General features: G+C 42.5%; 2 long non-coding RNA genes across 2 annotated transcripts in view; one reads left to right on the top strand and one right to left on the bottom strand.

Annotated features, from left to right (window-relative positions):
* Nucleotides 1-5,482, bottom strand: part of LOC120398694 — a 72,617-nt gene extending 67,135 nt beyond the window's left edge. Inside the window, exon 1 of the long non-coding RNA XR_005594636.1 lies at nucleotides 5,007-5,482. This is a non-coding gene — a long non-coding RNA (uncharacterized LOC120398694). The remainder of the gene's footprint in view (nucleotides 1-5,006) is intronic.
* Nucleotides 5,483-6,548: 1,066 nt separating this feature from the next.
* On the top strand, nucleotides 6,549-12,375 carry LOC120398693. The gene is made up of 3 exons (XR_005594635.1): nucleotides 6,549-6,676; nucleotides 8,619-8,791; nucleotides 12,265-12,375. It is a non-coding gene; the product is annotated as an uncharacterized LOC120398693 (long non-coding RNA).
* Nucleotides 12,376-13,720: the final 1,345 nt, after the last annotated feature.

The raw sequence follows: 13,720 nt of genomic DNA, 5'->3' as shown, positions 1-13,720 counted from the left end.
TGCCAACACTTTGGCATTGCTCATAGATAGGATTAGCAATTCTGGTTGGACCAGGGCCGGCTCCAGCTTTTTTGCCACCCCAAGCGTCGGGAAAAAAAAAAGAAAAGACCCGATTGAGCTGCCGCCGAAGTGCCGCTGAAGAGGAAGGCAGGGAGTGAAGGACTCACCGCCGAATTGCCACCGAAGACTGAAGTGGACCAATTGAGCTGCCACCGAAGTGCCGCCACCACCACCCCAGATGTGCTGCCCCTTTCTATTGGCCACCCCAGGCACCTGCTTCCTTCGCTGGTGCCTGGAGCCGGCCCTGGGTTGGACATATTCCTGGAGGTTTCATCACATGATATAATCTTTAATTCCTGAAGACTCTAGGACAATCCTGGAGGGTTGGCAACCGTATTCATATAGCAGAGAGACCCCCAAACACTTAACATACAGCATTGAGGTAACCCCACTTGTTCCCTAGCAACAGCATGATAGGAACTACATGGTGTGCTCCAGAGGATACTGTGCAAAGGATTATGGGGATTCACTGTCACTATACTTCGGGCAGCAGAACTGATAAGAGGATGGAGGAGTTTATTACTCCCCGATGTCCTATTTGGAGTGGGATGGTGTAGGTGAAGAATTTCTGCCTCTCTGGTCTGAGCAGTGGTTCTAATTAGCAGTATCTAGAAAACCCTGCCAGAGAGTGAAGTCTGGCTCCCTGAAGACCACAGAGGAGTCCCCTGTCAGTAGTGGGAGGGAGGGTGAGAAGAGGGGCACCCGCCCAAGAAGACAATAAAGGTAAGTGTAGGGGGATGGGTACCTGAAATATAAGGGAAGGAGGCTGACAGGAGTTTAGGGGAAAGGCTCTCATTCTAAGGGTGGGGAAGTGTATGTTTTCTTGGAGGTATAGATTTTCTATAACCTAACCTCCAATCTGTAGGATAGTCGAGGGTAAACATTGGTAAACAAAGTTTACCCACTTCTTATCTGGGGACTATGGAGTTTAGCTTAGGTTAGTTTTACCCACTACTTTTTTACCACTACATAGCTCTCTCCAAAGTAACCTATAGGGCTAGAGCAATGGCAACTCATGCAGGGGTAGGTAAGCGTGGCCTTAAAAATCAAACTTGGCAAGCTTTACCCATCCTTTATTTAAATTACAATACAAGTTGCAGGCTGTGGAGATGCATTAAAATAAACCACCACTAATTCACTTCTCTACTACATTTACAAAACCCATCCTAAGCCCAGAAACTTGTGTGACTTTGCTACCACAAGTGCCAAAAAAGCATCATGCCAAATAAAGCTACTGAAATAACTTGTGAACATTGTCATTCTCTATAAAGAGTGAGTAACCTAAAGGTGATGCTGGTCCATCTCTATAGGCCCTTTACCTAGATCCAAACATTGTGGGCCAAATTTTACATTGATTTACATTCCATGTGATTTTATGGACTCCAATGACATAGCACAGGGTGCAAATCAGCACACAATTTGGGCCTATATCCTTTATTGATGCATTAATTCCTTCCCTTCCAGCCCTCTTTTCCTCACCTCTTACATGTGGCTTGAATCAATTAAGTGGAATGAATACATTTACAACATTGCAGAACTGGCCAGCTTTCTGTCCATACCCTTAGGAGACACCACCAGTCAGCAATCCTGAATTCGAGTACTGATTAGACAGCACAGAAAGCAAAACATAAGGCCACCATTTCTCAGCCTGCAGCAGCAGTTTGGAATAGAAAACTATTAGTAATCCCCTCTGTGTTGCTATCACTGCAAATAAGTGTTTTTAGTGGATTACCCCAGGATGTAAATTTTATATTTTAAAACTTCATTGTGGCTGCTGAGTCTGAGAGTGCAAAATAAGCTGTTAGCGGTAACAGATATATAACCAAGAGTGTTTAGGATGTAACTTCTACTTCAGAGGGCTTGATTAAAGGCTCAGATTAGAGTATCAGTTAATAGATTTATATTTATATTGTCAGACTGATCTGAAACTAACAAGATCATTAGAAACAAGAAAAAAATCAGGCTGATTAAATCAGCTAGCCCTGCTTTATGCAAACATGCACACATTTTACTTTTGTTCTCTTTTTGCATGAGTTTTTGTTTTTGTTTGGGGTTTTGTTTGTTTGTTTAAAGAGAGAAAAGTTCAGTTGTTTAGGAGTAAATCAGGAAGAAAAATGCCAATTTAGGAGTGTGTGGGTGTGCCCAGCTCAAAGCCTGAATAGAGGGTAGGGATACAGATTAAGGAGCCACCTCCTCATCTCAGTATGTGTCAGGAATGGATATGTGGCTCTCCTTAGTGTGAAGGGGAGTTATACACATAACTCTCTCACAGAGTTTATAGGCTGAGTGCCTCTGTCACTTTTCCCTTCACACCTGGAGGAAAGTCTGAGGAGCTATCCCACAGTGCACCACTGACCGCCTGACAGCATTCTCTCAACTCCGATGCACTGGGCCAGTAGACAGGAAAGCCCCGAAACTTGAAATTTCATTCCCTTGCTGACACAGCGTGGAGAGCTCATCACACAGGTGACCACGCACAGCTCATCAGCACAGTTAACAATGCAGTCTGAAAGAATCGAAAAGAGCCCCAGCATGGATGGCTCGGGGTGGATCTGAGGAATTTCTAAGGCTATGACTGCTAAGGCCACAGCAGGGGGACTCGTGCAGCAGAGTGAAGTTTAGAGCTCAGAGCAAAGACCACCAAAAAAAAAAAGCAAGCGGAACTGACTGTGGATTCGAGGTGGGGTGTAATCTCTGCCATGTCTGAGGATTATGCAGCAGGGGAAGATGAGAGAGAAAGAAGAGAGAAGATCTGGTGAGTGTACCTTTGCAATAGCAAAACAGTGTTTTTTAGCAAGCCTTTTTAATGATTGATGCCTGATTGTATAGTTACTTAGAAAGTTTGTTAAACATGTCCGGGGATTGAGAGAAAATCCTCAGGACATCTCGATGAAGCGCTCCTGTAGGTACTCAGAGCTTTTGCAGAAGGGAAGGGCAAAGGGCAAGGTTCTGTTGTTCTGCCCACCGTAGGACACTTTACCATGCCATGCATAATAGCATATCATAATCAGGTATGCGCAAAGCAGCGCAGCGTGGTCCCGGGACTGCTGCATTGCAGAAGCAGCAGCATTTCTTCTATCTCTTGTTCTGTTATCCCCAGCATAGTGATATCGCTCAGATAAAAAAACTTAAAAATCAGGAACAAGGGGGGGGGGGGTTTTTCTTTTGGGTGGGGGTCAGCTTAGCAAAAAACAAAAAAACTCACCCTGCACGGGGGGGAGGGGGGAGGGGTGTGAAATGCTTCTGTTTTTTCACTGGCGTCGGCGACGCGAGCCCGAGCTCAAGCCGGACAGTGGGTGGGGGGGGGGGGGGGGGGAGGTTGATGTAGCGTCATGCCTGGACCTGTGTCTGTGAGATCTGTAACCCCAGAGATGCAAGCAGTCACTATTAAGAAAAAAAAAATTGTAGGGGGGAAATCACTATGTGTGGTAAGGGTGGTGAATAGTGCTTTTCACTGTGAGTATATTGTTCTGTAAAATGTATCTTTCTAAATATTTATCATTTCATGCAGCGCTCATCTGAATGAGTGGAAGGACGTGTTTTTCAAATACAGAAAGAGGCCAGTGTGAGAGTGAGGGAGGGATGAGAACGACAGGAGGGAGGAGGGGACAAGAGATGAGAGGTGGCGGCAGGAAGACCGGCAGGAAAATCAGTGGCGGCAGGAAGATCAGCGGTGGCGGACTCTGCATGGGGGGGGCTGCTCGATCACTGACATGCCTTATAATGAAAAATAAAGAATTAATGCTTTTTAAATGAGAGGACTTTTTTTGCATAAGTAAGCTACTCAATGCACATTCCACCACCATTCTGCACTTGCTCAGCCTGTAATTGAACAGATCCTGACCACTGTCCAGGCTGCCTGTGTATGGCTTCATGAGCCATGGGCATCAGGGGTAGGCTGGGTCCCCCAGGATACGGACATCATTTTCAACAACCCTGGTCTGGATAGAATCTGCCCCATTACCATCAGGATCTCCTGAGTCAAGAGCCATCTGCTGCCTTTGTATGGTATCAACAGACACAGGTGAGCAAGTTCTCAGCCAAATGGGTCCTATCTGGGAGCCTTGCCAGGTGGAAGAAACAGGCAGAATCAAGCATCAGGGTCAGAAAAACGTGTATTTTTGTGCCAGCTAATACCGAGGAGGCATCTCCCACATGGCTTGAAATGAGACTCATGGCTGGCATTGCTACATAAGCTTCTATGGAAAGAGATGAAATATACCCTAACTGTCCGGTCTAAAAAAATACCCATGTTCCACAGCCATGTAATATGTCACTGTTGGAGTTTCATTGAGAAAACAATAGAGTTCAACAAACAACTCCAAAAATGAAGGTCTGGCAACATGTCTTTTTGCTCATAGAAAAACTACCCACCAGTTCTTTCCTGCCCATGTTCCCTGCAGGCAGTTTCATTAATCATTTTCTCAATAACCATTTGCTTCTAATGTTCATGGCATATCCCGAGGCTGGAAAAGGATGTTCAGCTGGAATGTATGGTCCCAGCAATGGCTAGCTGGCATGGTTTGAGGATCTGTGTTGCACAGGCTCTTATACGCTATGGTGATGGGCACATCAGAAGTTCATAAAGAGTAAAGCTGGGCAAATAATTTGTAACCACTCGGCTTTCTTCAGTTTGTGAGTTGTCTGGGGACAGATTGCAATTTTCATTAATTTATACATGAAATAATTTCTCTGAATCAATCCTGGGCTATAGATTATTCATGAGCAGTTCATTGGCAGTACTCAGTGTTCAAAACCAAGCTGTGATCTGACCGGACACATAGTTTAATGGTTCCTGACTAGAGGTGAAATTCTGCATTATGCCCAGGATCAATCAAGGTTTATGCAATACCCGAGTGCCACTTAATTCCTCTACAGTGGATAGCCCTCATGCAACATCCTTGACACAGGGGTGAATTTCACCCTTGTAACACACACAGACTCACCACCACGGTGCCTCCTGCTGGTTGCTCTGGGAATTAACACTGTCCAGCTTTGGAGCGCCCTCTGCAGGTGGTGTCTCACCCATTGTCTGCTCTGCTGTGCTGTCTGGGACCCACGTTGCTCCCTGTCTTGCGGCGTCTTCTTCTGGACACAGCCTTCTGGCTGTGCCCCACTCAGTTCTCTCCCCTTCCAGGAGATCAGCAGTCCTCAGTCTGTACCTGACCACATGGCCAACTGCAGCCCCAAAGTTTAGCCCTTTGCCTCAGGTGCAAGCCACAGTCTGTATTGGGCCACCCTCCTCCACAACCAGGTGCAATGTAAGGGGGGAGGGAGGGACCCAGGCCCGCCCACTACTCTGGGTCCCGGCCCAGGGACCCTCTGGTGGCAGCCATGTCCTGCCCTCCCTTCTCTCCCCTTTACTCCCTGAGCCACTTCCCTTTGGCCCTTGCACCTTCTTGGCTAGACTAAACATATGCTATAGTACGCTTCCAAAGCAAAATTTTACAGTTATACTTATAGCCTATCTAAAACAATGTGTGGGTTCTTTATATCTACTTTGAACCTTGTAGCACATTGGTTTTCAATCTCATGTTAGTTTTCCCTAATAAAAGTAACTTTTAGCCAAAAATAAAGGTTATTGATGTCACTGATCCTGTTTGCAGCACCCATATTTCAAGCCTAGCTGTAGCAAACAGAAGTGAAGTAGCCTGAATTCAATGGGACAGTCAGGCCACTCTGAGCTTGATGCAGCTTGAAAACAAAGCTTTTCTGGATGCTATGAGATAAACCTTCCCTTGTTTGCATTATTGGAGAACACACAGAACGCTATTTATAGGTGATTGTCATGGCTGGACCATGGGTGGCCAGATCCCCGGTAGTAGGATCCAGAATCCAAAGTCATGAGACAGACCAGTGTTTACTAGGTCAGGATACCAGTGGGGGTGGGGGCTCAGAGACAGGAGACAAACTGGAAGTCAGGAACCATAAGTCAGATGCCAGGAATCAAGCTGGTTTGGAATGCCAGGAGTTCAAGCCAGGGAAGGAGAAAGAGATAGCTGGAAGCACATGGCACACAGTCTAGAGTGGGGTAGAACAACAGTTGGTCAGATGGTTTCCTGTTCCTGCTGCTTGCCAATTAACTGCTCTGGGACTCTACCAATCAGCCCTCTGGTAAGCTGCTGCCAGGTGGAGGGATGGCACATGTTCCCTTACAAAGAAGGCCTGAACGTTCCTTTTTGTTTAAATAAGTAGGGGCTGTTTTCTTTTTGAGTTTTCCATTAGAAATTCAAGCCTTATCCACTGTGGAACTCTAAGGATGATGTGGTAGCTAGTGGCATTGTGATATCATATGACACAGGAGACCGAGTGTCAATTGCTTGGGGGTGTTTGTGGTGGTGCGAAGCCAGGTTAGATAGAGAGCGGGTGATTCTTCTTCTGCAGGGGAATTTCTGGGTGCTGTAAAGATGTCAGAGGAGCTCTTACACAATCAACCTCACCCTAGTCATGAGTGCAGGGTGCTTGTCTGTGGCTCTTCTATGAGTCCTCAATCCCTGGATGCAGCTGTTGACAGCCTGCACAGATCACAGGAGTCCTTGGCTGCAGCTCAGAATCCAGGCATGAAAAGCTGAGAAGGGAAAAGGATTTTTGGATTAATAGATGCTAAAAGCAAAAGGTACCATTCTGATCATATACTCTGACTTCCTGGATCACACAGGTCACAGAACTTCACTCAATACCTCCTGCCTGAAGCCCATAATTTCTGTTTAAACTAGAGCAGGGGTTGGCAACCTTTCAGAAGTAGTGTGCTGAGTCTTCATTTATTCACTCTGAGTTAAGGTTTCACATGCCAGTCATACATTTTAACGTTTTTAGAAGGTCCCTTTCTATAAGTCTATAATATATAACTATACTATTGTTGTATTTAAAGTAAATAAGGTTTTTTAAACATTTAAGAAGCTTCATTTAAAATTAAATTAAAATGCAGAGTCCCCCCCAGATCAGTGGCTAAGACCCAGGCAGTATGAGTGCCCCTGAAAATCAGCTCGTGTGCCGCCTTTGGCACGTGTGCCACAGGTTGCCTACGCCTGAACTAGAGCATATATTTAGAAAGACACCCAGCATGGATATAAAGGCAGACTGATCATCAAGACCAAAAAATCTCCCATATGCTCTTGGAATTACAGTTGGCTTCAATTTCAATTGATCGTTGTACCCTTCTTAGGAACAAATTTAGTTCTGGCATAAATCAGAACAACTCCAAATATATGTTGCACCTGGCTATACCTGGGCTGAATTTGCTGATAATTACCTTTTTGTGTAAATATTTTTCCAACTAGATATCAAAACGTTGGCTAGGAGCATGGAATTTGGGGACAAATTGTGATCTCAGTTGTTCCAGTGTAAAACTAGAATAACTCCATTGGCTTTTTTGGACTTATTCTGGATTTACACTGAAGTAACTGAAATCAGAATTTGTTCCCAAAACCTTTTGGATTATTTGATTGACCCTGGTCTTCCAGCACAAACATAAATGTGTCTCAAGTCATTTTCTTCTCAGAATGATACTGGGTAGAGGTGAGAGGGAACTAGCAGAGAGATCTATGTTTACCTGCCAGAACAGGCCTGCTTGAACCAGGAACATATGTATTTACAAGACTGTACATGTAGCCTCAGGTATTGGATTTGCTATTGGCCGAATGCTGCCCATGTGCAAGAGAACCTAATTCCGGAAATATCTTCCACAACCAGATCTACAACATCCAGGTTCCAAGGACAGGCTGAAGAAAGTGGCCCTGCATCATGTGCAAAGTGGCACTGGAGAATTTGACTCTTAGTAAAAATCACAATTTCTTACTAGGCAGAATGAAACATGTAGGTCTACTGATCAAGGTGGGATGGCAGAGTTAAAATGATGGCTCCAACATACTCCCTTTTCAAGTTGCTCATGAACTACACAAGGGTGGTGTGGGCAGCTAGTCCTTCATCTCACTGCATTATTTAGTAGCTCAATAGTACACATCTACCACCACAAAAACTGTTTACCATACAGGACTTTGCTACAGATCTTTGCTGGTACTATACTGTAGCATTCACACGTTGTTTAAACATAATGATGGGATCACCCTAGAGTACTGGTTTTCTGAGAAGTAAGTATTTAGGGAGAACACACTAGTACTAGGCGCCCCTCTACAAGTTAATTTGCCTATGGTTTTACTTATGGTCAGTAATGCCCAACTGTCAAAATTTATCCTCTGGCTGCACTTTTACCAGTTTCTTCCATGCTTGTTATTCCAGCCCAGCGACCTAGCCCATTTGTCCCCATTGTGTGTAATTAGCACAGTAAAGCAGGGGTTATGTTGAAACACGAGAAAGAGGATCAAATTATTTTGCAATCTGTCTCTCTTTTCTCAGCCGTGCTCATTTGGGTACTCAGGCAGCCAAACCTAATTTATTGCTCTTTGTAAATTATTGACCCATTTATTAAATTGAAATGTATCCTACCTGTCCTGAGCAAGCTACCTACCTGGAACAATCATTCAATTTTTATGCCACTGGAAATCACTTTCACTGTATCATTAAAACTATTTATCCTGTTTCTTTTTCTTCCCCACCAGATACTCACAAAAGTAAACTAAAGCAAGAGAAATGTGCTAAAGAAGGATTGGGCTTGTTAAAGCAAAAATATATTTGGCCTCATCACAGTATCCACTTAGAAATATCTTGGGCTAAGTTACCAGTCAGTGAAATAGTTTCCCAAATGCACAGAAAATGGAAATTCCAGAGCAAGGTTGGAGGTTTATGACTGATTTTTTTGTGTTCTTACACCTGCTTGGTATCTTGCTTTTGTTAATTTTTTTTCTGGTATTAAAAACACAAATGTATGCTCAAAATATAGTTATAAAGTTTAGCCATTAGTGAATGGAAAGCACCTAAATGCAAAGCTTGTATCAAAATGGTATCAGGTTACAGTGTATCTAGCTCTCCCCCACTGTGCTGCAGGGCTGGCCTCTTATACTTCCAGCCACGCCCCGGTACTTCCGGCGAAGGAGGCGGGGTGATTTAGGCTCTGCCCTCCAAGGGGCATGTAATGGTTCCTCCCTCTCCTGCTTGGAGGGAGGTCACTCAGCCTCACTACAGCTAAGAAAAAGATTTTGGACGACTGTGTCATGACTCCATCTTGTGACACTTGCCATAATGATAATATAGGCACAAAACTGTATTTGAAGAAATGTGGGGATAAAAATGGTGGCTGGGTTGAGGCTAGAGTGGCTTTTCTGGATGGCTTCTGCAAGACTTTTTCATCATCTGAAGCATGCAATGTCATTACACAAAATGGTATGGTCACAACTAAATTGTAAAAGCAGCAAAGAGTCCTGTGGCACCTTATAGACTAACAGACGTTTTGGAGCATGAGCTTTCGTGCATCCGACGAAGCTCCAATACGTCTGTTAGTCTATAAGGTGCCACAGGACTCTTCACTGCTTTTACAGATCCAGACTAACACGGCTACCCCTCTGAAACTAAATTGTAAATTGCTTAGTTCATTGTTGGATCAACCTCTTAGTACAAGCTCATACAGATAAACTAAGTGTGTAATTAAGTGCTGAAAGAATAATTCATTATTTGTTGGCAAGATGTTCCAAAGGAAGAATTTGCTGAATCTACCTGATATCCAGTATATAAGACTGAATAATTATTTTCATTATTGAGCGCCAATAACATGCTCAAGGCTGCATACGTTTATAAAGAAGATTACTGGACAGAGAATATTTCATTACTTCAATCTTAGCCTAATTTTAGATCTCAGCACTCAACAGCATCTCCCATACCAAAAGATAATAAATATAGATAAGGATCTTGATCCAGGGCAGTTAACTGAAGTAATTTCTGGTTCAGGAGAGTGACTCATTTTCATCATATGGCAAAGTCATTACTGATCTGAGAGTACTCCATAAAATCTTTGGGTGGACTTTAGCTTAGTGTTGGACAGGAAACAGTTGGTAATAGAGAAGGAATTCAGCCAAGTTAAGCAACAGCTCAAATGGGAGCAGTACAAGGTTTAGTATTAAATACACTGATTTTGCAGATTTTATTAAGGCTTACAAGACTGCAGAGTCCATACTCCCACCCACTGAGCTGCAATTAATACAATTCTGTATCACGGTGGGAAAACCCAGTATTTAGTAAGAGCAAAAAATCATATGAGCCTTGAAAAAAAATAGTTCTAGTCCGCCTGGTGGGCCCACCATATAAGGAATGTTGCTAAACACTTCACCACCAAATCATAGGGTGGGGCGGAAGAAAATTGCCCTGATTTCATACAGCAAATTAAAATAAAGAAATAGCTTGTTCATATCATGTTGAGGGTCAGTAAAACAATGTTGGCGCACAATTTCTCATATTGTGACACCAAAGTAATGGTCATGATTGGCCTGTTGCCAGCTCATATCTATACATAAAGAGGTGCAATTATTTGTTATATGAAAATAAAACCCCAATCCTGCAAGCAGATCCATATAGATGGACTTGTGCCTATGCAGGACTTCACTGAAATCAATCCATAGGCCCCTGAATGGGTGCAGAGGTCCACCCATGTGGAGCTACTTGAAAGATTGGGGCCTATAGTCAATACTCCATAAGAATGAAACATGTCAAACCAAAAGAACTAGGAAAATTTCTAGTACATTGACATATTTAATTAAAACTTGGACAGCACTCTTCATCTGAGGCAAACATCAATTAATTCTTATAACACCATTGTGAAGTTGGGAAGTAAATATTCCCATCTAAAATGGAAGGGGGAAGGGGAATTTAGGTACAGAAAGGTTAAGTAACACTAAACATCACACAGACAGTGGCTGAAACCAGAAGCCCAGTTGTCCAGTCCTGTGCTATAAATATTAGAATATACTATAAGCAAACACCTGTCATTATTAATGGGATTAGTGCATATATCCCCCCGTGAGAAACACTGAACATGCATCTTTGAGGACTTAAATGATCAATAAATCAAACGGAATTTGGGCTTTTAAAATAGACATCAGTTTCTAAAATGGAGATCAGAATTAGCTCTAGATTGATGAATTGCAATTCATGAATTTCCCTATGTCACAGTGATGTTCTGAGGATAAATACATTAAAGATTGTGATGGGGGCCATAGAAGTACCTAAGATCAATAGATAGATGAATATTCTTTTGTTTTGGAGAGAATATCAGCATCAACAGACAATGCAAGAGAGATGGTTAGCACCATGTGATGGTTAGCACCCATATATAGTGCTTTAATCTTCCATGCCCTGTCCAAATAGTATCTACTCCAATCCTCACAATACTTCTCTGGAGAAATTAGGAACTATTATCCCTATTTTACAGAGGGAGAACCTGACACTCAGGTATGGACTGTGGAAGGGCAGATTTAATGTCAACGTGTTCAAATTTGGGTGCCTAAAATTATGTTACTAAGGGAGAAACCACCAAGGGTCAAATGGCACCTTGTCAGTCACCTTGCCTTTGAAAATCTCCCCCTAAATCTTATATTTAGGCACCAAAATAAAAATGCAACCTAATTTTCAGAGGTGCGGAGCACCACAACTCACACTGACTCTAATAGGAACTATGGACTTTAATAGGAACCACTTTTGTTTGGGTACCTAAATATTGATTTAGGTGTCGAACTTCAGGCATCCATGTTAGAAAATCTGGCCTATGTGACTTACACAGTAAGCCAGTATTAAAGTTGGAGCTAGAAGTGAGGAACTCTGGGCTTTCTGCCCCGCGTGCAATCCACACTAATTTCTGTTCAACGGCATTCTGCTGATTGACAAAGCCCTAACATAGAAGAACCAATGGCATTTATTTTGGACAGCTCAATCATAACTAATTTGATTTTACTGGACCTCATCAGGATCTTTGCAGCCGATACTTAGTGTGATAGCAGCTGTGTCTAACATTTGAGGTAAAATCTGTGCCAGGTTCACTCTTGCTGCTTGCATCCTCTTTGATCTATGTCCATCCCTTATGCTCAAAGGGAGAGGGAGCTACTTCAATCAGTGCCTCTTTAGGCATCAGATGCCCTATCCATGATCCCACACATGCCTCATCATGACAGCTATGCCTATGGGAAAGCTGTGGCTGACAGAGCACAGGGCATCACTCTTGGGGGCTGATGTAGGTGGAGGGCTCCCAGCTATAGAATTTCTTATCAACAGATATCAGAATGAGTCTGAGCCTAACCAAAGTGGTACTTCTTTTTGCTCCAGGCTTCCTGAAGTGATAAAGAAAGAACAATGGCCCAGAGTCACCTCTCATGTATAGCTAGTAAGTATCAATGACAGGAACACTGAACTGTGTGCTTTACAGACAGACAATTTGTGCTCTGATTTGATCTGGTACATGACAGATACCACAGTGACGGGCACATTAGAAATGCGGAGATAGAGAGACAACCAGATGCACATTTATTGTACCTATATTTCTGGTTTTATACTCAATCAAAATTTCTTTTACCTTGCTGCTCCTCACATAATGGACAGATAGAAATCTTTACTCTGAGGATTTAAATTAGGGTCAGTTTTTGAACCATCACATAACTCTTAAATGCTCTTGGTAGTTATCTCTAGGTCTCTATCAGCTATGCTGGCTCTGATGAGATAAGCAGGGATTTACTGAAGCTTCCACATAACTATGGATATCTTTGAATAATATAAGAACCTGAAACTTCATTCCCATTTTCAACCTAGCCAATGCTTTTTGAAGATTCTGGTAAGCTTAACTTTTACTACCCCTCAACTCATCTCTATTTGTGCACACCTCTGCCAGCCAGAATCAGAAGCAGGAAGATTGAAAACACTTATTCTCATGAGTTTTACAGTCTAATGCTGCAGACCCAAGAGTCTCCGATAGTTTGCATACACATTTGGGATCAAATGGTGATCTCGTTTATACCTATGCAGCTCCATTGATGCTAATCAGGTTATATCAGCATAAAACAGAGCAGAATTTGGGTCCTGAATTTTTGGATGCTTATTTCAACCAAACCTGAACTCCATTCCCCAATCAATACTCTTGAAACCAAAAATATTACCCTATCAGACTTGGCACTTGCTAGTCTAAGAAAAACAACCTTCTCCTCAGCCCCCACATGCTTCTTGTGGTGATTGCTTAATAAAATTATACTTATTGTAGTCTAAGGACTAGTGGGTTTATGGAATAATCAGTAATTACTTACACATACACACACACACGCAAGCTTGGATCTTGTATATGTAAAGTAAACCAAATGAATCAAGGCCAGATTGTATTTATCTTCCATTGTGTAAGACTGAATACATAGTTAAATTAAGAACAATAGGTATTCATAAATCAGCCTGAGTGCCCATGAGAAACTAGTCTTCTAATTAAATAAGAAGAGAATGAGCATTCCTTGTTCCAGGAATTGTTATTTGGTACTTAGGCAGACTATACTGATAGTTAGCAGGGAGACATTTTCTAGCTAGAAGAATCATTCTTTTTAATTTATAATTATTTTACAAAAACTCACTGCCCTTAAATTATTATTACTATTAAAGCAAGTTAAGAAACTTATTTAATTTTTTTTCTAAATAAGCATATTTTTTTAAAAATCTTTCTTTCTAGAAAAAAATTCCTTTTGTGCAATGCACAAATACAGAAACAAGTCTGCTCATTTGAATGGTAACTATTGTGTCACTTGCCTTT

The sequence above is a fragment of the Mauremys reevesii genome, linkage group 2 (assembly GCF_016161935.1).
Source record: "Mauremys reevesii isolate NIE-2019 linkage group 2, ASM1616193v1, whole genome shotgun sequence".
NCBI lineage: Eukaryota > Metazoa > Chordata > Testudines > Geoemydidae > Mauremys > Mauremys reevesii.
Note: the sequence above shows the minus strand (reverse complement) of the source record. Positions and strands in the feature narration are given on the sequence as shown.